The 25095-nt window shown below is 43.9% G+C and overlaps 1 protein-coding gene and 1 pseudogene across 3 annotated transcripts in view; both read left to right on the plus strand.

Annotated features, from left to right (window-relative positions):
* The window catches only part of Ntrk3 (neurotrophic receptor tyrosine kinase 3), a 358909-nt gene that overhangs the window by 306104 nt on the left and 27710 nt on the right, over window positions 1-25095 (plus strand). The gene's annotated exons all lie outside the window — the stretch shown is intronic.
* Window positions 6528-6675, plus strand: LOC121454143 (annotated as a pseudogene).

Genomic DNA, 25095 nt, shown 5'->3' on the forward strand with positions numbered 1-25095 from the left:
TGTTTGTCTCTTTCTGTGCAGGGAAGATGATTAATTATAATTTCTTGGTCTCTATGGACTCTACCAGGTCTTAGGGGACCATATCAGACCAGAATATACAAACTGAACTTTGAAACTGGCTTCTTGGGTTGCACTTAATATTTCTCCTTTGGTCTAAAGGTTTAAAAAAGCCATAAAAAAAGAACACTATTCAAATGGTACACCTTCACCGTTGCTTTAACAACCATGAGCTGTACTCTAACTCATGGCAAAGCATCGAGGAGTAAACCGAGCTCATTTCTTTGGGTATCAGGACATAACTTAAGGATATGAGGTCAATGGGACTTGTCCACAGCCCAGGTATCTTGAATTCTCTCTTCATAATCTCCAAGTCAAGCTCTTAGCTGAGACTAGATGACTTGAAAAGATATGTCTTTGCTTCCAGGGAAGTATGAAAGGAAGGAGGATAGTTATTTGCGTGAAAGTGGCCACTCTCAAAGATTAGATTGGATCATCTCTCTCTACCTGTTTACTTACAGTGCCTTCATGTATGCTTACACTCCTCCTCCTACCCCAAATCTTTTGAAAAATGAAAGACAGGAGGTCATAAAAATGTCCCCAAAGTCTTATCCCCTTTGGAAGACATTGGTGTTACTAAAGAATTCTTGTATTTGGAGCTAATGTCAGCTATGTTTACTCTCTAATGTTCAGCCGCCATCAGCACCATGTGCGCACTGCCTCTGTTCAATTTTCTTATTTTGAAAATTAGGAGAAAAATATTTACCCAGCGGAGGTATGTTTATGTTAAGCAAGTTAGTTTGTGCAAAGAGCCTGAAATGCAATACTTACTAGACAAACTATTGCCTTTACTGCCTCCTCAGCACCCCTCACACCCAAAACAAGAACACTGGAAATATAGTCTCATTCCCAGATGGGATTCTTGGATCAGAAAGTGGAGCTCCTGACCACTGGAAAATAAACTAGGCTCGTAGAGCAGCCCCAAAGGAGTGGGGTTAAGATGATCACCTCAAGGAAAATTCCTTCCCGAGGTTTCAACTTCCATAGAAATAGTGAGGGGGTCATCAGCATTGCCCTTCTTCTGGCAAGCATTTATATGTTCTTGCTTCCAAATCATGAAGCTCTGCCTGTGTTCGAGAGATTTATATAAGACGTTCTTGTGCAGTATACACTGGCTAAGGCCCCAAGGAATGTGGTGATTTAGCAGATAGACAGAACACTATGAGGATGCTCTCTGTAACCTGGGTCTAATTTCTGCCGCTCTACTATGCTTGATTACTAGAACTGAGAACTTGCTAACTACTCAACTTGCTAACTAATGTAGATAAACACAGAGTATTTAGATGTGTGTGTGTGCGTGTGCGCGTGGGCACACATGTGCATCCATGAGCATGCCTATGTGAATGTATGCATTGTCAGCTTGGGTTTGCTCACTCTGTAAAGTGTACACCGAAGGAGGTCATGAGGAGAGGCAAAGATAAGGTCCTTCTTATAGGTTTCCCTTTTCATTTCTAATTTCTTAAAACAAAGAGGCGCCATCTGGCTCATACATAAATAGTGTATGCAAATGATTTACAAAGGTGAACTGCCAAATTTCCTGTTACACATTTAGCTCGAAAAAACAAACATGCCCGTATCGAGTCAGTGGAGCAATTTCTTCTCTTCTTACCACAGGCTGGATGGCAGCCACCTTTTCCTCCTGTGGCTCACTGATGCTTCCAAGAGGGCCTGTACACGGGCTTTGACAAAGGTTCCTTTGCAGATACCACGCTTCCCTTCTTAGATCTTCAGAGAACTCAGAGACATTGGTGATCAGATGTCGAGTTAGATAAAAATTGCAGGCATCCTGAAAAGGATCAGGTTGCAGGTTGAGACTCCAGAGCAGGCCTACTTTCACGTGTGTTTATTGAAGAAGCAGGCAGTCAGTCGAGATCTGGAGGGGACAGGAGTAGAGGGGGGATAGATGCTATGATTCAGAGAGCCCAAAGTGGGGTCACTCTGCTGCCCTTGCACTTAGCTTCATGCCTGGCCCTCTGTAGAGTTAATGGAATTATTGGTGAAGGAAAACATGCGTGTTCAAGGTTGAGCAGGAAATGGATCAGACCACAGAGGAGCCCATGGGTAGTCAGACGCCCAGCACTGTGATGCTATCCTTTGGCAATCCAGATCAAGCCTTTTCTAAACAAGTGGATACAGCATCTTGGAAGACTGCCCTGAGGAGGCAGGCGAGGAGTGACCTGGATTGTCTGAGTCTGGGGTGTGTGCTTTAGGTTAGAAGTGGGGTTCTAACCATAAAGTAGAGCAGTGTGATAGCTGGTAATATGACATGAGGTTCCAAGCTGAGAGTTCTGGGGCCTACTTCTCAGCAACTCTTAGACATGCTGAGAATAGTAATCCACAGAACATGGGAATCATTGAGGGCATGGTGGTAGAATATTTCATATATATAGTCATATATATTTCATATACACACATATTATTTATTTATTTTAAAAAGAACAAACTATCATTTTAAATTTTACTTACCAATCCTAGTTCCCATTCCCTCCCCTCCTCCTATTCCTTCTACCTAGCCCCCACCCCGCCCTCTATTCATTTTTCAGAGAGGGTGAGGCACATTGCTTTGGGGAAGGTCCAAGGGCCTCCCTGCTACTTCTAGGCTGAGCAAGGTATCCATCCAAAGAAAATAGGTCCCAATAAAGCCAGTACAAGCAGTAGGGATAAATCCTGGTGCAACTGCCAGTGGCCCTCGAAGTCTGTCCCAGCCATACAACTGTTACCCACATTCAGAGGAACTAGTTTGGACCTTTACTGTTTTCTTCCCTGTCTGGCAAGAGTTGATGAGCTTCCATTAGCTCAGATAAACTGTTTCAGTGGGTATACCCATCATTGTCTTGACCTCTTTGTTCATATTCTTACTCCTCCCACTCTTCAACTGGATTTTTCGGAGCTCAGTCCAGTTGGTTCAATGCAGGTCCTCTGTTTTCATCAGTTGCTGGATGAAGGTTCTATGGTGATATTTAAGATATTCATCAGTCTTGCTCCAGGGCAAGGCCAGTTTGGGCACCTCTTCTTCTATTGCTTAGGGTCTTAGCTGGGGTCATCCTTGTGTTTTCCTGGGAATTTCTCTAGTGCCAGGTTTCTTGCTAGCCCCATAATGGCTTCTTTAATCAAAATATCTCTTTCCTTGCTCTCATCACTATCCTTCCTCCCATCTTAACCATCCTGTTCCCTTAAGTTCTCCTCCCCTTTTCCCTTCTCCCCTTGTCTTACCTTCCACCCTCCCTACTCCCTCTATTCCCATGCTCCCAATTTTGTCAGGTTATCTTGTCTATTTCCTTTTCCAGAAGGATCTATGTATGTTTTTCTTAAGCTTCACCTTGTTACTTAGCTTCTCTAGGATCATGAACTATAGGCTCAATGTCCTTTGCTTTACAACTAGTATCCACATATGAGTGAGTACATACCATGTTCATTTTTATGGGTCTGGGTTACCTCACTCAGGATGGTTTTTATCTAGTTTCATCCATTTGCATGTAAATTTCAAGATGTCATTGCTTTTTCCACTGAGTAGTACTCTAATGCGTAAATATTTTTTAAACCATTCTTTGGTTGAGGGACATCTAGGTTGTTTCCAGGTGATGGCTATTACAAATAATGCTGCTATGAACATAGTTGAACAAAGCCAAGAGTGGTATTGCTGTGTCCTGAAATAGGTTGATTCCTAATTTTGTGAGAAACTGCCATACTGATTTCAAAAGTGGTTGTACAAGTCTGCATTCCTACCAGCAATGAAGGAATGTTCCCCTTACCCCACATCCTCTCCGACATAAGCTATCATTGGTGTTTTTGACTTAGCCATTCTGACTGGTGTAAGATGGTGTCTCAGAGTTGTTTGATTTGCATTTTCCTTATGGCTAAGGATATTGAACATTTCCTTAAGTGTCTTTTGACAATTCGAGATTTTTCTGTTGAGAATTCTCTGTTTAGTTCTATACCCCATTTTTAAATTGGGTTATTTGGAATTTTGATGTCTAATTTCTTGAGTTCTTTATATTGGAGATCAGTCCTCTGTCTGATGTGGGGCTGGTGAAGATCTTTTCCCATTCAGTGGGCTGCCTTTTTGTCTTATTGACTGTGTCCTTTGCTTTAAAGAAGCTTGCCAGTTTCAGGAGGTCCTATTTGTTTACTGTTGTTCTCAATGTCTGTGCTACTGGTGTTTATATTTAGGAAGTGTTCTCCTGTGCCCATGCATTAAGGCTACTTCCCACTTTCTCTTCCATCAGGTTCAGTGTGGTCAAATTTATATTGAGGTCTTTAATCCATTTGGACTTGAGTTTTATACATGGGGATAGATACGGATCTATTTTCATTCTTTTACATGTTGACATACATTTATGCCAGCACCATTTGTTGAAGATGCTTTCTTTGTTCCATTGTATAATTTTAGCTTTTTGGTAAAAGATCAGGTTTCATAGGTGTGTGGATTAATATCTGGGTCTTCTATTCAATTCCATTGGTCAACCTCTCTGTTTTTATGCCAATACCAAACTTTGTACAGGGCTGGAGATGCCTCTGGAAGTTCCGTTATTGTGGATTGTTTTGGCTATCCAGGGTTTTTGTTTTTCCATATGAAGTTGAGTATTGTTCTTTCAAGGTCTGTGAAGAATTCTGTTGGAATTTTGATGGGTATTGCATTGAATCTATAGATTGCATTTGGTAGGATTGCCATATTTATTATATTGATCCTATCTACCTAGAATATTCCATCCTATGGGAGTCACAGTTTTCTTTCAATGATGAAAATAATGGGCTCTTTGGTTTGAGTCTCTGCTCTTAAAATTCCTTTCTTTGACCTTGGGTAAATTATTCATCCTTTTTGTGTCTCCAACTATAAAATGGGGCCAATAGTTCCTAACACCTGCATTTGTTATAGAGATTACATGTTAATACATATAAAAGTCTTAGGATGATAACTCAGCTAAATAAGCATTAATTACGATTACTATTATTAGAACTAAAATACCAGTGCCTTCTTTCTTCTGAACAAAGAATTTGCAAAGATCTTAGCTAACACAGGCTGATCACTGTGGCAAGCAGGTGGGAAACACACAACGGTCTAACATAAAGAGAAGCTTATTTTCAGGTCACAGAGTAGTATTAACAGGTGAATTTTCTGGAGGCATAGTACTCCACCACACTGTCTCTCATGCAGGCCAATGGTGATCTGCACTTTGCCTTAGATACTCCAACACTTGTAGCCAGCTGGAATGGAAGAGGGACACTGAGTAACGAATGGGCTTCTTTGTGTGGATTCTCAGATTAGGAATTTCAGCTCCACTCAGCCACCTAGCAAAACTGAGGACTGCCCATCAGAGGCAGACATTTTGCTTCCCTGTTTGCCTTCTGACAGGAGCTGGTCCACGTCGGAATAAGCAGACACCACACTCGGTCTTAACCAAGTTGTCCCTGTCGGGGTGGAAATGAGGCCGGGAGCTGCTGGGGTTGGACCACTACTCAATCGCTGCCACTTTAGCTGGGAGCCTATCATAGAATGAGGGAATCACTCTTCCTCGCCTGGCATATCAAGCGGGGGTAAGGACACCGGACGTCTAGACAGCAGGGAAAATATTAACAGCTGGGCCGACAAGTGCTGAAGGATACTGGACTCATTTGACGGGAACCTGTCACTGTGGTTTCAAGCACTGGGTTTCCTGAATAGACCCAGGAAACCAAGGAAAGAAAAAGAGCCTTCCCACTCATGAGTCTTTCTAGTGCTCAACTCCTGTTGCTGAGCCAGGTTGTTCCTTGACCGCTTTGAGTTCGTTCTGTTTCTATTTATATAGAATAAAGCAACGAGGACTCGTGTCCCATTCTGCACCATCTTATTGGGAGTCATTTTAGACCCAGAGAAAAGTCACAGAGGTGGTAGCGTTCTCATTTGCCCTTCATCCAGTTTCCCCAGTGTTGATGAGCTGCAGGGCCACGGCACCTTTGCCAAAATAAGAATTAACAGTGACAAACATTGTTTATTAAACTTCTGACTAAGTTTTCTCCATTTTGACCATTATTATTATTATAGTCTCAGGGGTCCGAGATACCACATTGCATGCCACTGGGGCTTACTTCACAGCAGTGGTACTGTTGATGTGCCTTTATGGGACCTGAGGGTTTGTAAAACGGGTTATGAGATGCTCTTTTGTAACACCAAGGTGCAGAGTTGCTGAGAAACCGTATGTTGCGAGTAACCATGTTGTGACTCCAGGCTCAGAAAGCTGTCCTTCGGAACTGTTCCTTCCTGGCCATCCCAGAGGCTACATGTGTACAAGGCCAGAGTTAATTTTCTCTGGCAAGGTTTGGAATAGAAGGCTAGAGGAATCTCGGTAGACTCCCAGTGCCTGGTTTATCCTCTCCCAGCATCTGTTCATTTCTTCCACTCTTGTACAGGGTGTATGGTGCTCATTAAAAGACAAGGCAAAACACCAAGAAGTCAAAAGAAAGAAAGACTGGGCTTCACCAAGATGAAAAGCATACTAACCTGGCAGGGGAGACACCAGGATCGCAAAGAGGTTTTCTAAAGGTGAAGCTGGGAGGCACTGACCCTGTGATTTCCCCAACTCTGGGAAGCAGGATGGTACAATTAGTGGCAGTGGAGGACTGCGTTCGTGCTCTCCCCTGAGTAGAAAGAAAAAGCAGAAAGGAAGGAAAGGAAATCTCCCCTTTACAGGACTCTGACACGAAGCAATAATCAGCTACGGGGAAAGAGTGGTCACAGATCATACACTTGACCAAGAACACTTCCCTGGGGAATAGGGAGGCAAATTCCATCTCAATAGCAAGTGAAGAAGAAGAAGAAGAAGAAGAAGAAGAAGAAGAAGAAGAAGAAGAAGAGGAGGAGGAGGAGGAGGAGGAGGAGGAGGAGGAGGAGGAAAAGGAGGAGGAGGAGGAGGAGGAAGAGGAGGCAATGAGTGGACATCTCTGGAGACAGGTGCCATAATATACTTACTTCAAGTGAATTTAGAGAAGCAACTGAAATGCTAATGCCTATTAATCTGCACATAGCTGCCAAGAGAAAGGGACACAAAGAAAGGATCAGTAGCTAATTATAGTAGGTATTACAACCTTACTGCCTTGATTAAAGCCAGGGTATCTGCATGCTCATTATCTACAAAATAACAGACATTTCGGGATATAGACATCTACTGAAGGCGAGGAATGCTATTTAGGACACTTTGGTAGTGATGCCTGTGGTGTGTCTATTGAGATAGCTCACCTATCTGTGAAATCTGGAGTTCTCTTTGGGTTTCTATACTTCCTTTTGGTCTTCAGTGAGGATAAATTCTTCATATAACGGTAAGAGAGAGGAAGCTGAGTTTCTGTTCATTCTGGGGGAGGCACAGCCAAAAAGAGAAGAAAAAGCCAGTTACTTCATTCTCTGCTATTGCCTTGACTCCAGGTCTGGCATGTTCATTTTCTCAGCCTCTTTCCCTCTTCCTGAGGAAACTAGTAAACTACTTAATTTTAGAAACAGGCCTGTTTGCATAACTATAACTACCTAGATTGGTTTAGTGCCTGAGGTTTAGTTTTGAGTGTGCTGTTTTTTTGGGATACCAAAGGGAGTCAGCTAGTAGGCTAACGAACTGGCTACGTGAGAAGGATTCCTTACAGTTTCCAGGAACTGGGAGTACCTGAATCTTCCTTGTATACATCCTCACACCATTTTCCTTCCTAGACAATTCAGTACTTCATTTCAATCCTGTGGCAATAGCAGGGATATCCGCCACCGTTCAAGCTTTCTAGAAAAGGCAGAAGTGAATGCAGGAAAGGCTTTGACTCTTTATGCCTTGGGATACTGTGGTATGAAGATGCATAATGACCAGAAAGCTGAATTAAAAACAACTGGACTTTTAAATGTGAGAAAGTTGGGACGTTTGCTTCTCAGTGCCCTAAAGAATACTATCTTAGGGAGAACTCTACCATCTCTGATTGTAGGCATGTTGTATACTACAGTGATGGCCAGAATCCCAGGTTTAGTAGTGCGTTGACTAACTGACACAGAACAAATCTCCTTCTTGCCTGTGTTCAAAGTTCACCTGTTGTAAAGGAGGAGTTTCCTGTTTCTCTTCATCCCCTTGACTTTCTCATCTCAGAAGAATGATTCATACAAATACAAACAGGCAAAAATGTCTGCATTGCATGGATACTTGGTTCAGGCTTTGTGGGTTTGTGGAAGGATTTTCCACCAATGCATCAGAGGCTTCATCACTTCTCCTGGAGCGGGAATTAAGGACTAGGACCAAGCTTAGTCATTAAGTCACTTTGGTTACATCCGTTTTTATATCGGCATCCTTGACTGTCAGCTCATAGGGTTGAAGTCAGTGCTTTGTTTTGTAGTACGTTTTCATAGCAGCAAAAATCTTTCTCTAAATAAAACCCAGATATGTGGACAGAAAGACACACAGGACATTAGGAATTCATCTTTGACTTGAGTAGTTAACAGACAGTCCTAGGTAGCCATATTTAGGTAGGACATACTGGTCTAGGCAAGGGACCATGAGACTCTGTGCCACGGAGAGCAGAAGAGGACAGAAGGTGCCACCAGAGCATCACTGGGACTCAGAAAGGTGCTAGGTACAGCTTCAAAGTCTACAGTTGAGGGCTCAAAGCCATTGTCGTGTTCTACCATAACCTTGTAAATGAACAACTGTAGTTGTCAGTTAGGATAACGTTTTTAAAAGTGCAGCTTTTAGGCCACCCAGTCCCTTCTGTGCCCCCAAAATGTTCAAAACAAATGAGAAAATGTCAGCTCCTTCAGCTTTTAAGAAACAAACAGCCCGAGGGAGCCTTAAATGTCATCTTTCTCACCCTGATGGCCCCAGGCAGACACGCATCAGCATCCTTCCAGGAAGATGGCCTGCTGGCGTTTCTCAGGGCTCCTGGGATTCCTTCCTCAGGTTTTCTCCTTTACCCTTTCCAGCTGTGGCAAACTGATGTGACGACCAGTGAACAATCTGTGTTGCTAATTTGTAGTACTCTTTAGAAATGCAGTAGTCTCAGTCATCTCTACCCAGAGCCCTACCCGTTTCAAAGTAAATCTATCCTCTGTCCTCAGTGGAGAACACTGATTTATAGTATAAAATGACATTATGACTACTCAGAAAAGAAAATCTAAGAAGATTGGGGTGATCCAAACGGCCCTGCACTTTTCATAGGTAATTGGTTAGGCTTTATTTATCTTGATTGACAAGAGAACCAGGGTAGTGAAAACTCTGCCCCTGCTTGCCCTGCTAAAATGACATTCTAGAGCAGTTCTCCATTGATCTGACACAGTCTTGTCTCTCTGAAAGGTTGAAATCTGGCTGTTCCCTCCCATCCAGGAAGGTGGTACCTGAGTGGGATGGACGTTATTAGTGCTTGCCTGTCTCCATAGGGACAAGACAGGGGAGATGCTCCAGCAGACAATTTCCAGGACAGAAAGCATGTTTTATTGAAGCCTATTCTGCGGGCTTCGGGAGACTGCGGTGGAGGGTGGTGCCTCACCTCTGGTTGCTCTCCCCATGTCTGTTGAGGGTGGTGATGGATGCAGTTTTAGAGCCACCGTTTTCCTTCTGAAGTGCAAAAGGCCTGTTGTTTACCGAGACAAACTGAATATAGAACATATACAAAAGCACATAAATTTCCATACAAATATCTTCCCGACCAGTTGTAATTAAGATATTTGCATGGAAAGAGAACATTGTATTCCCTTGTCTTCCTCTTGCTAGGGGATTTTGTTTCTCTCATAACCCCACATAGCTCAAGAATACGTTGAGCTGTCTCGCAAAGCAGAAAGAGGAGGAGGAGCAAGAGGAGGGGAGCAGGTAATCTGGTCAGTACAGCAACTTTGCCCTGCCTGCCCCCTCCCCGACATTCCCAGACTTAGCCTATCACCTATGTCAAAGCTGGAGGTAGGGAGATTTGAAGCGTAAGGTGCGCAGAACACCCACGAAATCCCAAGTTAGGCTGTGAGGCTGCGTTCATTTGAATCTTCAAGCTTCTGCTTGGAGCTATGCGACCTCAGAAAATGTACTTAAATTCTTCAAGCCTCAGATCCCTCATCCGAAAAAGCAAGATAAAAGGAGAGTGAGGGAGAACAATTTCTTCCTTTGTGTGGATTAAATAAGATAATGTATGCAAATTGCCTAGTACCTATTAGGTACTCAATAGATGGTTATTATCATTCCATGTAAGTGAATAAGGGAGAAATTATATATAAGAAATTTTAAATAAGTTACATGCCAAAGTATTGCCTATGATAAGTCTTTGGTGCTGGATCCTGAAATTAAAGGGGAGAAGAATCCACTTGAGAGAACTCGGAGAGACAGCAAACAAAGCCCCTCAGCACTCTAGGTTTTTGATGTTTAAGTTAGTCTGTTGGAAGGTGAGAGAGAGAGAGAGAGAGAGAGAGAGAGAGAGAGAGAGAGAGAGAGAGAGGAACAGTATCAGGTAGCGAGGGGCTTCCTTATTGTGAAGTTGCTGGCTTCCATCAAGAACTAACTTTTATAAGTTGAACCACCAACTTGTCAGATACAGAATGCCATTCTCCAGGCTACACACACTGTCTCTTTCTTGAATACTTCAAGGTTGTATGCTTCTGGGACCTTGGGAAAAGAACCAAGGCCAACTGAGATCTCACCTTCCTTTTCTCTTACCATTTGTAGTTTGGCGATCTGTTCATTTTCATGCACAGCTTGGCGTCATATTTATACAAGTTCTTTGTGCCATGCTGTTTGGGTGCAGCTGGTTGTTCTGCTTTGGTGGCTTGTCAGTGCTGATACGCTGATAAAACAGTGGCACGGGGTTAGTGGCTGAGTTGAGCTGGAGTGAGCAGGACTTGGTTTCTTTCACTCTGTCAATCACCTTGACACCTGTGCCTAAATCTTCTCCCCTGAATTGCATGCTTCAACCTCTAGGTAGGGAGGATGTTGGTACTTTGCACTTGGTCGTTTTCTTTCTGCTGGTTCAGTCCTCAGTTTTCTGATCTTTATTTTTATTTTTATTTTCATATTCTTGAGTCATTCTATTGTATACCTCTCTCTGGGAACTAACATCCTTTGAAGACAAGGGAATTTATACCATTCTTAGCAGAGATTTTCACAAAAGTGCTTAATATAATGCTTAATTTTAGTAATATATAGTACCACATGAGATGTCGTAATGGACAAGTAATAATGTTTCTACTGCCTTAAGTATTATTAAATCAGGCTTCATGGGCTTCTGCTTGACAGATGCCAATGGTTAGTATATGGAATCTCTGGGAAGGTGTATTGGAAAGTTACACTGGTGTCTTCACGCAAAACCAGCTGTTTCTTATTCCCCACCAGTGGCTCAAACATTTATTAATGAATGCAGAAGCTGAATGAATATATCACAATGATTAAAATGTGCAGGAGACTAGATTTAGCTAAAGGGGTAATTCGTTTGTTATTACTGTATGACTAGCTGTCAAAGGTTCTATGACCAAAGCATTTAGTAAGGCAGTCTACATGAGAAGTCAGATTATATTGAGATAGAGAACTTAAAGACAGATGAATCAAATATTTTCATCTATGCTACCTTAAAGAGACAAACCAGATTTGATTTTATTTTCCAGTAATTGGGAGTTGTTTTACGTATACACTCTCCAATGTTTTCTGTGTCAATGACCAACTTTCATATTTCAAATATATGAACCTCTCAGTTGCTTGTAAATGTAATTCTCTCAAGACCAAGTAGTATATGCCCACAGCATGGGCAAGTCTCTATCAGGTAACAGCTCTCAGTGACTGGTGGTGATTGTCCTACGTAGAGAGATGGGGTATATCTAGGGTGGGGGGAAAAAAGCATGTATTGATATCCAGCATGGATCCGGAATGGCAATTGGTAGCACCTGTGTCCTGTTATTCTCAGGCTTGGCATTCATTATTCCAGTCTGGGCTTTTAACTTAGGGATTATTCTCGACTCTGTAAGGCATTCTCTGGTCATGGCTTCTCACAAGTGCAGGGACTCCAGTTCAGCATGGGTGTGAATTTATTGAATGCCCCTTTGTTGAGAGCGTGGGGGTCACCAGATCGACTTGCACAACTGGGGGCATCAGTTTATCTGTCCAGATCTGTCTGTGAAGCTAATATCCTAGTGTCCTAAATTATCTTCAGTTAAGCAGTTGTTTATATTTTAGGACATATGTACAGCAAAAGTAGTTTGCTTCTGGGTATATTTGATGCCATGTTTCATGTCCTTCTGCCAAGGCTTTCAGGAGTCGAGTCACGTGTCTTTCTACCAGCTTAGTGACGCCGATTCTGTGCCAATCTATATCAGTGTACCAGCCCTGTCTTAGGCATATTTTTACTTGTTCTTTGTTCTTCCATTTGTTTTAGAGGTCCAAGACTTGGGTTTTGTGCTAGGATTCTCCTCCCAGGCAGATAGACTTGCCAACACTGTTGGGGTATTGTTGCATTGCCACTTTACCTATTCAGCTCAGCTGGGTTCCTGCAAAACGAACCACTTTTCACCTGATTGTTTTATAAGAACCTTTGAGAAATCCTTGCCGAAATCACAGCAAGTGATCTGCCATGACAAACTCGTGGAATCCTGACATGGAATTAAGCTAGAAGTCACCTTGTTAAACTGATTTGACAGAGGAGTTGTTAGACCAGGACACGGGAAGAAAGGAGAAGGGGAGGGACCGGAAGATGGGGAAGGACTTGTCAGCTGCTGGTATGTCCTTCCTTAGTAGTAGACTCATCACAAAAGCATTGGTCTTCTTTCTTAAGAGCTGATAGTCATGTTCATCTCTGATTACCACTGTAGTGTGCTATGTTCACTGGTTGGTATGAGTATTCCACTTTACAGACATGTAAACTGAGGTTCAGATGTCAGTCAGTAATCTTCAGGTTGCACAATAAATGGAGGGTGGATTAAGGTTGGTTGTTCTGTTTCATAATGAAAGTATGCTTTAAAGAGATGGGAGGTTAGCTATCAACACAACAAAGAACATACCAGTACAGTATGATCACCATGAGATGAGTTGGAATTCGAAGGTGGAGGTGTGAGTCTATATAAAACCAGTCCCATGTGCTTTTTCTCTAAAGGAGTTTTGTGGCAAAGCTATTTTGAATAAAGGGGATGAATAATTGGGATGACAGTGCTGGCTACAGTAGCAAACAAGGAGACCTTAATTTAGGGAGCTTGGGCTCTCCAATGTACTAACTGAATAAGCAATAGCAAGAGAATTGATCCGAGTGGGGCCCCAGGATGGTAACACAGATTGAATCATACTCAGTGGCAAGTAAAAGATATTAAAAGTAAGGTAGGTGATGGGCATATACAAGCAATGTTGTCTTAATATCAATAAATGGTTTGTAGGAGGTGCTTTGTTTTGTGTATGTTTATTGCAAAAATACATACTCAAGAGTCTCTGATAATGTGTTTGGTTGAGGTGCCATCAACAGCAATGGCATATTTCATCAAATTTATACTCATTAATACCAATATTATATGTTATATAAAATAGCATATATATGTATATATTGTTATATATTAGCATATTTATTAGTATATGCTAGGCATTTTATATATGTTTCTTTAATTAAAATATAACAGGAGATAGACATACTTCTTAGTGCACGATCTCCATGACACTCTGTGGCTTTGGTGCTGGAGGTAATAAATGAGCCAAGACCAGACTCGAGTAAAGAGATGCTCTGAGGGGGGTGGTCCTCTCTTATTTTGGTGTGATGAATGCTTTCTGCCCCATTTTTCTTAACCAGCAGCAATGGAAGGATTATCAACTCCAGTGATATTTGAGCCTTGAGGAGGATGAAGCTCGGGTCTGTAGGCCTTATGTGAAAACAGACGGTTCTGGGTTCTAGGGAAATGAATTCTTTCTCCTGAGAGTGTTTCTCGACAATCCGCACACCTGCATTTTAGATGTGTGACAAGGGGCCACAGGCATGGGATGTGAGGTTGCAGCTGGTGACTGCGGAGTTTTGCCTCCTTCTGAGTCTGAGATGCCAAGCACCACTCTATAACAGGGATTGCTGAGGTGTGACGCTGCCATTTAAGGACTCATTATACATGAGCACAGAGCTGTCAAGTGTGTGTTTCTGTGATGCTGAGAAATACTAGAGAAAAATCTACCCTACCCATATCCTCACAGTCATGGCCTTCTTTCCCACACCATCTATTCCTCGACCTGTGTCTAGCTCAACCCTCTCTGGAACTGTGCCCAGGCGGTTCCAAACCTTTGTATCTCAGTCTACCCTAAGGATTTACTAACTCTAGTAAATTAAAGAAACGTCTTTATTTACCTTTCTATCCCTTCCAATGTCCACTTGTGTCCTCTAGTACTGAAACAGAGAATTTTTGCCTTTAGTTTCTGTTGGGGAGCTTCTGATCTTACCACATCATTCAATATGACTTTTGAGGGTCAATACTTATCTTATTGTGCCCATATGTAAATGTCTTTCCTCAAGGGTGATCCTTTCTGAACTATTGAATGCCATTTCTTGCTCCTTCCCTACCTCCCCCATCAACTCAGCATCATAGCCCCACTTAATGCCTGAGTGATGTCTTACTGGTCCATGTTTCCCCCTTTCTGGTCACCCTTTGCCTCGTTCATGGATTTACGTGTTTCTTTTTATTTAAAGTTCTGAGGTATTTAGTTGAGAGCCCACAGGTTTTCATGGTTAGAATCCCATGTTGCTTTTATGACTCTATGTCTTTCTCTATGACTACTACATATAGAAGCCTCCTCTGGAGGGATCACTGGCGATTGAAGCTTTGCTAATTGGAAATAAATTCACAACAGCCACTACCACCACTTTCTATTGTACTGTAGAATAGCCTGTTAGCATGCATGAACACTCTCTTGGCAAGTTCTTGAAGCAGAATCCTATGTGAACAATATGTGTGCCACCTTCCTGCTATGTCTAACCTCACAGCATCTTAGTGTCCCTTGATCTTTGCAGGAGGCAGAAATCACCCGGGTTGGTTCAACAATTGGATCCACGCATACTCCTTCAAAGTCAAAACCTTTTGCTTCCCACCCTTCTTCTCCCCACCCCTTGCTCATGTAGGATCCTCGAGGGAATCCCCATTTCTCTTTTCCAAAATTGCAGTCTGTGCTCTGTGGTTCTCTTCCTGACCCTGCCATAGAAGCCCTGTAGTTCCACGCAGCCCTACACATCTGACTCCTGGCTCACATGACAGCACACTCCTTTCCACAGATGCCCAGTGTCCTCTGTAGTTGCCGGTGAAGCCTCCACTAACTCAGAGCAACTCAGAGGGCTTCAACAGCTACACTTATTTTCTCCCAGGCTGCAGGGTAGAATTCCGAGTCTAGGCACACACAGCTTTGACTCTTTCTCAGGCCTGTCTCCTTTGTCCTCACAAGATCTTCACTCTGTAAGTGTCCAGATTTCCTCTCCCTGTGAAGACACCAGTCATATGAGGTTAGTGTCCTACATAACGACCTGTCAATCCCTTCTATCCACTATGAACACATGCTAGGGAGCTGGGAGTTAGAATTCCAACATATTAAATTGGTGTGGGGGACAGAATGCAGCCCACAATACCTCCGTCCATTCATCTTTTTCTTCTTCACCCTCCATGTTTCTACTTCTTGTCTATCCCTCGGGTCCATCAACAGCCACCAAGCTCATCTCATTGTCTCCCCAGAGCGCATTTCTCAGCCTCACCCTCTGGGTTTGCACACACGGACTTGCTGCTTCGTAAACATCCTTCACCAACCAGCCTCATCCTTAGGGGTTCCCATTGCCTCTGGCTCCACAGAGAGTTGGGCTATGTGCTTCTCTTGCCCTTTGCACACAGATCTTGACCTTAGAGGTGCTTAAGAAATGTCAGGGTTACGTTACAACAAATCCTTCCTCGGAGATACCTTAGCTTAGCTCCATCCCCTAACTTTTAGAGAGGGCTATCAAGGGAAGGGGAGTTTGCCAGGTGCCAGTGGAGAATGCAAACACCTATTCTGTTGACAGCTGGAGGAGGAGGGTGCCAATGCCTGTGCAAACGACACCAAGGCAAAAGCTCTACAGCGACCTCATCTACTTTCCAAACAGGAAAAGAAGAAAGGGGGATTTGCCCTAGGAATAGCAGTGAATTCATGAATTTTCTGCTAATACAAAAAGAGCAAATATTCCTTTTCTTTGACCTAGTGGGTTGAAGATACTACATAAAATGCACTTGCTTCCAGAGTGGTAGCGGTTGGGTGCTAATCCTATGGAAAGGAGAACCGACCCACTGGAGGAAATCCTGTTGAGTTTTGGTGATCCTCAGAGGCAGACAGATGAGTGGTATGGGCTAGGAGTAGAGTTATGGTGGTGTGTCCTTTGGGCTGGGTGTGAGTGTACTCCTGATGATGCCTTGTAGACCATCAGCTTTTCTGTCTAGGAGTGTTGGAGGGCTTCGGAGGCTGTTCTCAGCAGAGACATCTATTCCATTAAAGACAGGCCTGCTTCCCTTCTCTCCCCCTCCTTACCTCCTCCCTCCATCTTTTCTTTCTTTCTTCCCTCTTCCTTCATCCATTTTCTTCTCTCTCCCTCCCACTTTCTCCCTCATTCACTGTCAGGAAGGGCCATACCAGAAGGGCCCATTCAGCGTGTCGTGGCAGCAGCAGAGACTAGCAGCACCAGCAGCTTCCACTGTGAGTCCAGAATTCATTTTGGGGGGCCAGGGCTGTCCATACAACAGACAGCTTGCAGGCTTTGGAGAGGAACCTCCATGTGCAGGAGGCTGTTGCCAACTTCGTTTTGACCCCCTCCTCTCATGGGGGCATCAGTTAACATCCATGGAGGTTCCCTGCCAAATCCGTTGGTCTGCTTGTGATGTCTCATGGGGACATGGCATGGTGGGGGTGTGGGGCCATGATCTGCTAAAAGTAGGTGCACATTCTGATCTAGGTGGCTGCTAGCAATTCTGTCTAGGCCTGTGTGTTGGTGGAGGCTAGAGGCTCTGCATGGATGGCCGTTTGGCTGCTTTCTCGCACTGCAGGAGGTATGGCCTTGAGTCTTGCATATACTGTGGTTGTCTAATGCTCCCTATGAGGTTCCCTTGAGGGATCTGAGTATACCCTAAATAAGTAGGCTGATGGGTTGTCCAGCAGGAGGTGTGCACTTGGTCTCACCTGAATTATCTTCCAAAATGATACTGATGCTCATGACAGTTATTAAAAGACCACAGTTACTAAGTCATCTGTATACTTGGGGTAGATTTCTATCTCCTCCTTTTAATGCCTATGGTATTTTTTGGGAGGAGATGGGCACACTTCAGTTCCAGTAGAAAGCCCACCTGTCCTGACTTGGTTATCGGACCGTATCAAACATCTCCTATTTCCTCTGCTTCCTTTCCCATTCTGTTTCTAGAACAATTCACAGAATCACAAAATGTATCAACCCTTAGAAATAAAACCGAAGCCTTAGGTGTAACCCTGGGAAACCGTCTCTCTGGTCCAGATGCTGTGTTTAAACACCGACTGAGTGCGCTATTGAACGGTGGAGTTTCCAGTTCTAATGTGCAAGCATCTGCCGGTGCTGCCGCTCTCGTGGGCTGGTGCACGGGGGCACTCTGACGATTTCATTCATTTCCCGCCTGATTTGGTTAGCGAGGTAAATTAAGCGTAGCCTCCCAGGTTCTCCCAGGGACTCAGTTGCACAGGTTTCTCATTGACACAGCTACTTAGAGAGGAATTAAGGTTCAGGATTTTTTTTTCCTTTCTTGCCAGCCTTGTGTGACACCTGCGGGCACAATGGCTACAAGAACTCAGACTCTTCTCTTTGAAAAAAAGTCAGGTGTTTTCAGGTACTTTAGGGTCAAACTATTGGTTGCAGGATTTGACGAGGTTTGCTAAAGTGCCGTGTTGATCATACGTATCAGCTCATTTGAGTAGTTATTTATTATAAATCAATGGTGTGTACTTGATTATCTCAACTTGCGCACTGCTAGCATCAAAAGAGAAGCTCTTACTAATAAAGAAGGAAAGAGAAGCTTTAATCAGGGAAATCAAAGATCAAGTGTAAGGTACAGAGAAGATTAAGGAGTGGCTGGGCCTTAGGAGAAAAATAAGGAAGAGAGGAGACAGAGAAGTGCGATCTGATGTTGATAGTGGTGGTGATAGAGAGAGTGGTGTGCGTGTGTATATACAGTTACATGCACATATGCACACATGTGTGCATGTATGTGCAGATTTAGGCAGGCAGTCAAAGCAATTGAGGTGCTTAAAAAAATGACAGTGCATATCTTATGTAAGTTCTCCAAGCAGAATTCCTACGACTTGATTAAATGTTCTGAAATAAGTCAGAGCTGAAAAGTCCGACTCAAATGAAGACATACACATTAGATAACAGGAAACACATACTTGGTGGCCATGCATTGGCAAAGCAGGCTTTGCTTGGTGGTTAGCACGGCTTTCATGTGCTAGAGACATCACTAACGAGGACATCAGAAAGGGAATAAGCTGATTCACTTGTTTTAGAAGCATCTTTGTAGAAAGTCCCTTAATCTGTGATTTACACTGGCCCTTTAGGATGTCCTGAGGCCTTTCTTTCTTCGTTCTGGTGGCAGTGGGAAAGGTAACTTGCATTTGAAGAGCATCTGCTGTGGGTTGACACTTCACTAGGAACTTTGAGTTAACTTAATTATTTAGTTTACACTGTTGCCATGAAGAAGTCCCACTTGAAGGAAGAGCACACAGACATTGAAATACAAAAATAGAGAAGAGTGGAACCAGCGTGGAAATCCAGGTTGACTGAAGTCTGAAACCTCTATCTTTATCAGTTGATCTCAGTGGCCATCCTTGGGTACCAGTTAACATGCAGTAGGGAAGGGGAAGAACAGCTGGACCCCCTAGGCTATCCTGTAGTCCTGAGTATATTCTAATTTGCATGGCTGGGTCAGGAGCTATTAGAGGATGTGCTGGGGTGATGTTCATGTTGTGGCTGGTTGCGCATAAAGGCAGAGCAACATCTTTTGCTTCTCTGTGTCATGTTCTTAGGAATGGGAATGGGCTGGGAAATTTCTTTTGGAAGCATGTGAGCAAGACTTCCTGGGTGGTGTCCATGTTAAGCAGAGATGAAAAAGAAACCTTGGTGCAACAGGGGTCCTGGTTCTCATGTGCGTTTGAAAGAGGGCAAGTGCATTGTGCATTTGTATATATAGTTCATGTAGAGGGAGAATGCATGCAGAGTTCTGAAACTACTCAAGGCTGTTTTGATGAGGGTTGGGTGGAGCGTTGAGTCGAAGCTAGCTTCTGATTCCATACTACCTTTCTGAATGGAATCCACAGACTCACCTCATCTGATTTGGGGATGCTATCAGTGAGAAGCAGGTGTATCTGAACCACACCTCAGATATTCAGTACCAACTGTGCACCTTTGGATCTGTTTGCAACAGACTTTCATATATCTTCAAGAAAATATGCCTTGCTTTATGCATAAGATGGACTCTCGAGGTTCCATGGGTTCTCCCCAAAAGTCACTATTTACATACATAAGACAGACTTGAAAGAATAAAGAAAATGTGTATTTTAGGATGTCACTATCCTTAAAGAAAACTCAGTTTTCTTAAAGGTTGCTGTACTTTACCTATAATGATATTGTTACCTGGACTTCTAAAACCTATTCATCCCAGGATAAGGGTTCTGTCTAGTCAATGGTAATTAATCTTTGAACTCCTTAGCATTTAGCAGTATGATGTCCTGAATAGGGTGTCTCAGTGTATGACAAAGCACATCTCTTAAGTTTCACAGGCAGTTCCTTTTGGATAGAGAGACGCTATTCCTTACCTTTCCATTCCTTTTTCTTACCACCCCAATGACAGCACCACAAGAGTGTATTGCAGGCTCTTGAACACTGTTTACCGTTCTCATCTAATTATGAGACTACGGTGTCCCAATCACACCCTGGTGCTTCACAGCTTATGGGCTGCTACATGATTTTGTTCTTCACCCAAGAGCTAAAGAGAAAAGCTTTGTTCAGTCTCCTTCCTAGGATACTTCTCTCTGACTTAGGGCTCTGAGTCCCTTCCCTGATATAATACAAACAAGCTACTTACCTTTCCTTCTCAAACATTAACCTGTCTCAACTGACTTCTCCATTCTGTAGCTGTGAAACTCTGTGAAGTCCCAAAGGGAATGGAGGTGAAGCTGAGAAATATCTACTTCTGATCCTTCTTTGGGCTGCCTATCTAGGGTCTATTTGGCCACTCGGACATGCAGGGAATGTCTTAAATCTAAGGAGAAATTAGTCACAGTTAGAAGGGCTACTACCTCCGCAGACAGAAGGATTAGTTGCCTGGGTTCTTTTCTAGATAGGTGGTCACCCCTTCAAATGGCAAGTATCGTTGAACTCCTGATTCCCTTAGAATTTTGCACTGTGGTGATATGTATAGAGTTTCTCAGAACCAAACAAGTCCTTAAAACAGGATGGTAAGAGGTCCTTGGGATGGGTGGAGCTCAGGCATTCAGACAAAAGATGTGTAGGAGCCCCTCAGAAAATGGCAGGACACTTTTTGGCTATACCATCCAAAACTGTTCACAGGGGGAGTTGCCCTCGTCCTTGTCTCTCTTTCTTTGATTGGACCTTAAAAAAAAAAAGCTGGTGCATTTGCTCCTCTGATTGTTTCTAGAGACAAATGGGTCTGAAGAAATCCATATGTCTGGAAGAACTGGGGCAGAAGTGGGTAGACACTGGTGGGGAGTTCCGCTGTCTCTAGGCTGGTGCCTGTCTCTTACCGTCGGCAGTTAATTCTGCTCACAATTATTGCTGCCTTCTTCCCCCAGCCCCTTGTGATTAACCCTGATGGAAAATAGAAATCCATCAAGACCTCCAGCCAAATGCATTAACATGCACCTGGCTGAGGAGGTTGTCACCCTGGTGGAGTTTTCAGATGCTAGCATCATGGTCACATGTCATGAACCTATCACATGATGGCTTATGGATGGTATAGTACCCGGTGTATGGCTCGTGCCATGCAGGGCACAAAGTGGGTGAGATGAGGTAATTGCTGTTCTGCTTTCATTGGGGAAGCCAGTTTCTATGTGGCCCTCCAGCTCCTACCTCAATCTCTCTTCTTGGGTTCATTTCTAAGAATGAGGCCTTTGATCCCAGAAATAAAGACAACCTTGAGTTGAATGTTCCAGTGTTTTCCTGGGATTCTTTTAGCTATAATTCTCAATGCTAGACCACGACCCTCGTAATGGCACCAGATCCTCATATACTGTTTCTCCGTCCCCTTCCTCCACACCCCCATAGAGGCTCCCCCCCCCCATTCCTCTGTTTGTTTTCCCTCCGACACTGATATTACAGAAAGAGATGGTGATGGGAAATAGATGCCCAGACAATCAGAGGTAACGTGGTTTGAAGTGCGCAATGATAGATGTTGCTGTGGTCCAGCAGGTTACTGGAGACCAAGTTGTGCAGTAAGGAAGCTGTGCCTTTCCCAGCAACGGCTTGGTATAGGGACTCAGCTGAGACATCATCAGTCTTGTCTCTGCAGCTGAGCCGGGCGTGATGCAGAGAAAAGTCACCATGGGCAGACGACGGAGGCAGAACCCATACCCGACGACCGTTTCCAGCCTGTCTATGGGAAACATAGGTTGCAGTCTGGTGTCGTCTTTATGAGTGCTGCTTGGGATGATGGGAGCTGTCATCTGACTTTATCATCGCATCTGCCGATATAGATGGTTCAGAATGAAAGCCGCTCTTCAGCTTTTATGGGGGTGTTTACAGAAATCTAATTGTAAACTATCTAACACATTTTCCTAAATTCACTACTCCAGCTCATCAGTTTGTGGGCTTTATAGCATCTTTACTGAAAACAAACAAACAGCAACAACCAAAAAAATTTTTATTGGTCAGTCTTCCTTCAACTTGAAAGTCCACAAGAATTTCAACTTGGTAGTGCATGCAAAGATGCTGATTATCGGAGTCAGAATATTTTAAGCTTAAGTCTTAAATCTCTCTTCTTCTTCTTCTTCTTCTTCTTCTTCTTCTTCTTCTTCTTCTTCTTCTTCTCTACCTAATGTCTTTCCCCCTTTTCTTCCTACCTCTCTCCTTTCCTCCATGCAAAGTGGTTGGTAATAATTACTTTTAGAGACCAGTATGTCTCAGAAGGGCGAATGAAGCCATACATCTTAATACACTTACCATGTATCATAACGCTGTATGATGGCTCTCAACTTTGCTGTACTATGGGCCTGTTCATTGATACAGGGGTGCTACCTCTGGCTTCAAAGTTGAAATGTTGAAAGTATCTTTTTCACCTCTGTTATGGTGAGGGGATCAGAAGTTTAGATGACTCAAGTTATCAAACTCCTCCTGGAGACAATCCACGCACTCTAGCACTCAGCCTGGCTTGTGTTGAGGGTGACCCACTAGGTGACCTAGGGAAAAACTTCAGTTTCAGTAGTCTGGGAAAGCTTTTGGAAACAGGAACACATATGAAAGAGGAGCCTTGTGTTTGGGAGAGAGGAGAGCTAAAAACCAACCAACTGTGATTACTGGCACAGAGTTTAAGACTTTCTCCAGTGTTGATCCTGTGAGAGCCCCCGCTCCACCCCACCGGCCTTCTGACCTTGAAGTAGAAGCCAAGAGGCAGAACTTGTTTACAAAGGGAGAAGGTGTGACCCACAGCTGCAGGCCTCCATGATGGCCTGGAAAGCCACAAGCGGCCTGCAGGCTCTGAGCCTCCATCCCTTTCATCTGCCTCTGCCTCCTGCATTCTCCCTTCTATGCAGAGAGGCCTCCTGGGATCCTGATGCAGAACAGGACTTTGAGCTTCTCCCAAGACAGGGGGAGCATTCTGAGGTTATCCACTCTCTGCTTCACGGGAACTTTATGTGTTGAAGCAGATGGTACCTACAAGTCCTTCCGTGAAGTTTACCAGTCTGACAAATAGGAGCATAGGAGCCTGTGGATGAGGCAGGCAGTACGATGTAATGCTGGAGAGGAGGGCCTCCTGAGGTCTCACTCTTTCTTTCACTGGTTTGTCCACATATACACATGTGTGCAAATACACACACACACACACACACACACACACACACACACACATATCTCTACAAAATCAGGCTGCCAAGGCGGCAAGTACTATAAAGGATCTTTGTTCAATATTCTTTACATACTGATTCAGATAAATAATTACTCTTTGGGCAAATTTGTGTAGTTTCTGAGCAGAGAAGCATTTTCACAAGCCACCAGTCTAATCCATGATTATTACAGATGTGAACCCCGAATCTAAAAGGAACCCTAGGCTTCCAGAGACCTGAGGTCACATCTTGTCAGGACTGTGACAAGATCTTGGGTGTTTGAGTCCCAACCCAGCGCCTTTCAGTTGGATTCCAGGTCTCTGCTGATGCTGGGTCCCTGTTCTGCCTCCTTCTAGAATGCTGGAGGTGTCGCCGGCCTCTGTTAGGGTAATGTGGCTGGGTCAATCAATACCTCTCTCCTAGAATGTCTCAGGGGATGCCTAACTAGGAGCTGTGCTGAATAAAATCGTCATGTAGCAGCTTGTGTTGATGAATCGCTCTGCAGTTCACAGAGCACACTAACTGCCATTATCAGCCATTCTCAAGCTTCCCCGAGAACATCACTCTGCCATTTTCCCCTCTAAGTTGAATTCCCTCCTTTCTGTGAAGATGAAGAACCGATGTCTACTGCTTTGTGTGTGTGGTCCTGCAAGTGATCTCTTTCCTCTTGGGCTGTGAGTATCTGTCTTCTAGAATGAAAGTGTTTTGTTTCATGACTCAAAGAAGCATCCTATTTTCCACTGGGCAAACAGGTGCATCTAGTTTCCAAGAAAGCTCTGGAGTGTCCAAAGCCCCAATGTCCTGACTCTCATCTGAACTACTCCCACAGACATCAGCGAGGCTAGATGGGGCAGCCAGGAGTTTGCCAAGGCTTTGCTTGCTACTCATGTGTCTCCCGTGATGTGCTTCCAACTTTCCTTAGCCCGGGGATACAGCCATGGATGACAGGTCTCTGCGGTGATATGTATTGTTTACTGAAGTAATTAAAATATGCAAAGTGCTCCCCCCCCCCCCCCCGCCACCCTTTGCACTTCCCTCTCTTCTTCTGGCATTTTCAGATGGCAGTTAATAAAACACAAGGGGGCCCAAAGGCTCTGGTTTCCCTCCAGCTAAAATGACTAATTTGGAGTGATCTGAAAGTCATAGTTGTTACCCCTGCCTATGACTGTGCCTTTCTGGTTGATCTGCTGAAGCTGTACCACATGACCTTACTGGTAATGGAAAGTCAGTGTCCAGAGGAAAAGGGGAAGCAAATTCCTGGCTTGCTTTTGGCAGCAACACAGAACCAGGAAAGGCGTTTCATCTTTCCTTAGGGTGCTTTTACATTGAAAGTACAGCAGCCTAGGACACTGAGAAGTAATTCTCTAATTCACCCTAATCTCTACCATCCCTGGCCACCAAACATCCCCTTCTCCTTACACAGAGAAAATCACACCCCCTCTCTTAAATTTTCTAAATGCCGGGCTCAGAGGTTCCTTTATACAAATATGGGCATAAAGTAGAGCCATAGACTGACATTCCCACGTCTGTCACCACCACCGTGACTGTTCCTTGCTGACGTGCATGGAGAGTTACCAAGATCCAGGCACCCTGCCCACATTTCCAGGGATTGTTCTCATTGAATACTCATGGCAAATCTCATTAATATTTAACCTGTGGGCAAGGTGAGATTTCTCAAGGTGACATGACGTGAAGCGTCTGCATCATGATAATATGCCCTTCCTGCCTTGAGGGCTGCTTAGGCCCTTTTATCCATCCTTGGGTCCTGTTTCTACATCCATCGGTTCTTCTAACGGGAGACTTTACCCCTATCCAGGGGCGCTGAATAAAGTATGCAGGGTTCTGAGGGTTCCCAAAGTGTCAGGCCTGACCTTGGTTTCTTTTCTCTGGGTCCAAACACATGGTTGGTTACTTGTCTCTCCTCACCCCAGGCAGCTTTCAGGAGTTCCTGGCACAGAGAAGCAGATATCTATACACTGTATCCAGAGAGTCTTCACAAGGGATGAAGGAAGAACACAGTGGCCAGAACCTCCTTATA

The sequence above is a fragment of the Microtus oregoni genome, unplaced genomic scaffold (genome assembly GCF_018167655.1).
Source record: "Microtus oregoni isolate MIOR12 unplaced genomic scaffold, Mior012 000000F_ref0000247, whole genome shotgun sequence".
In the NCBI taxonomy this organism is placed as follows: Eukaryota; Metazoa; Chordata; class Mammalia; order Rodentia; family Cricetidae; genus Microtus; species Microtus oregoni.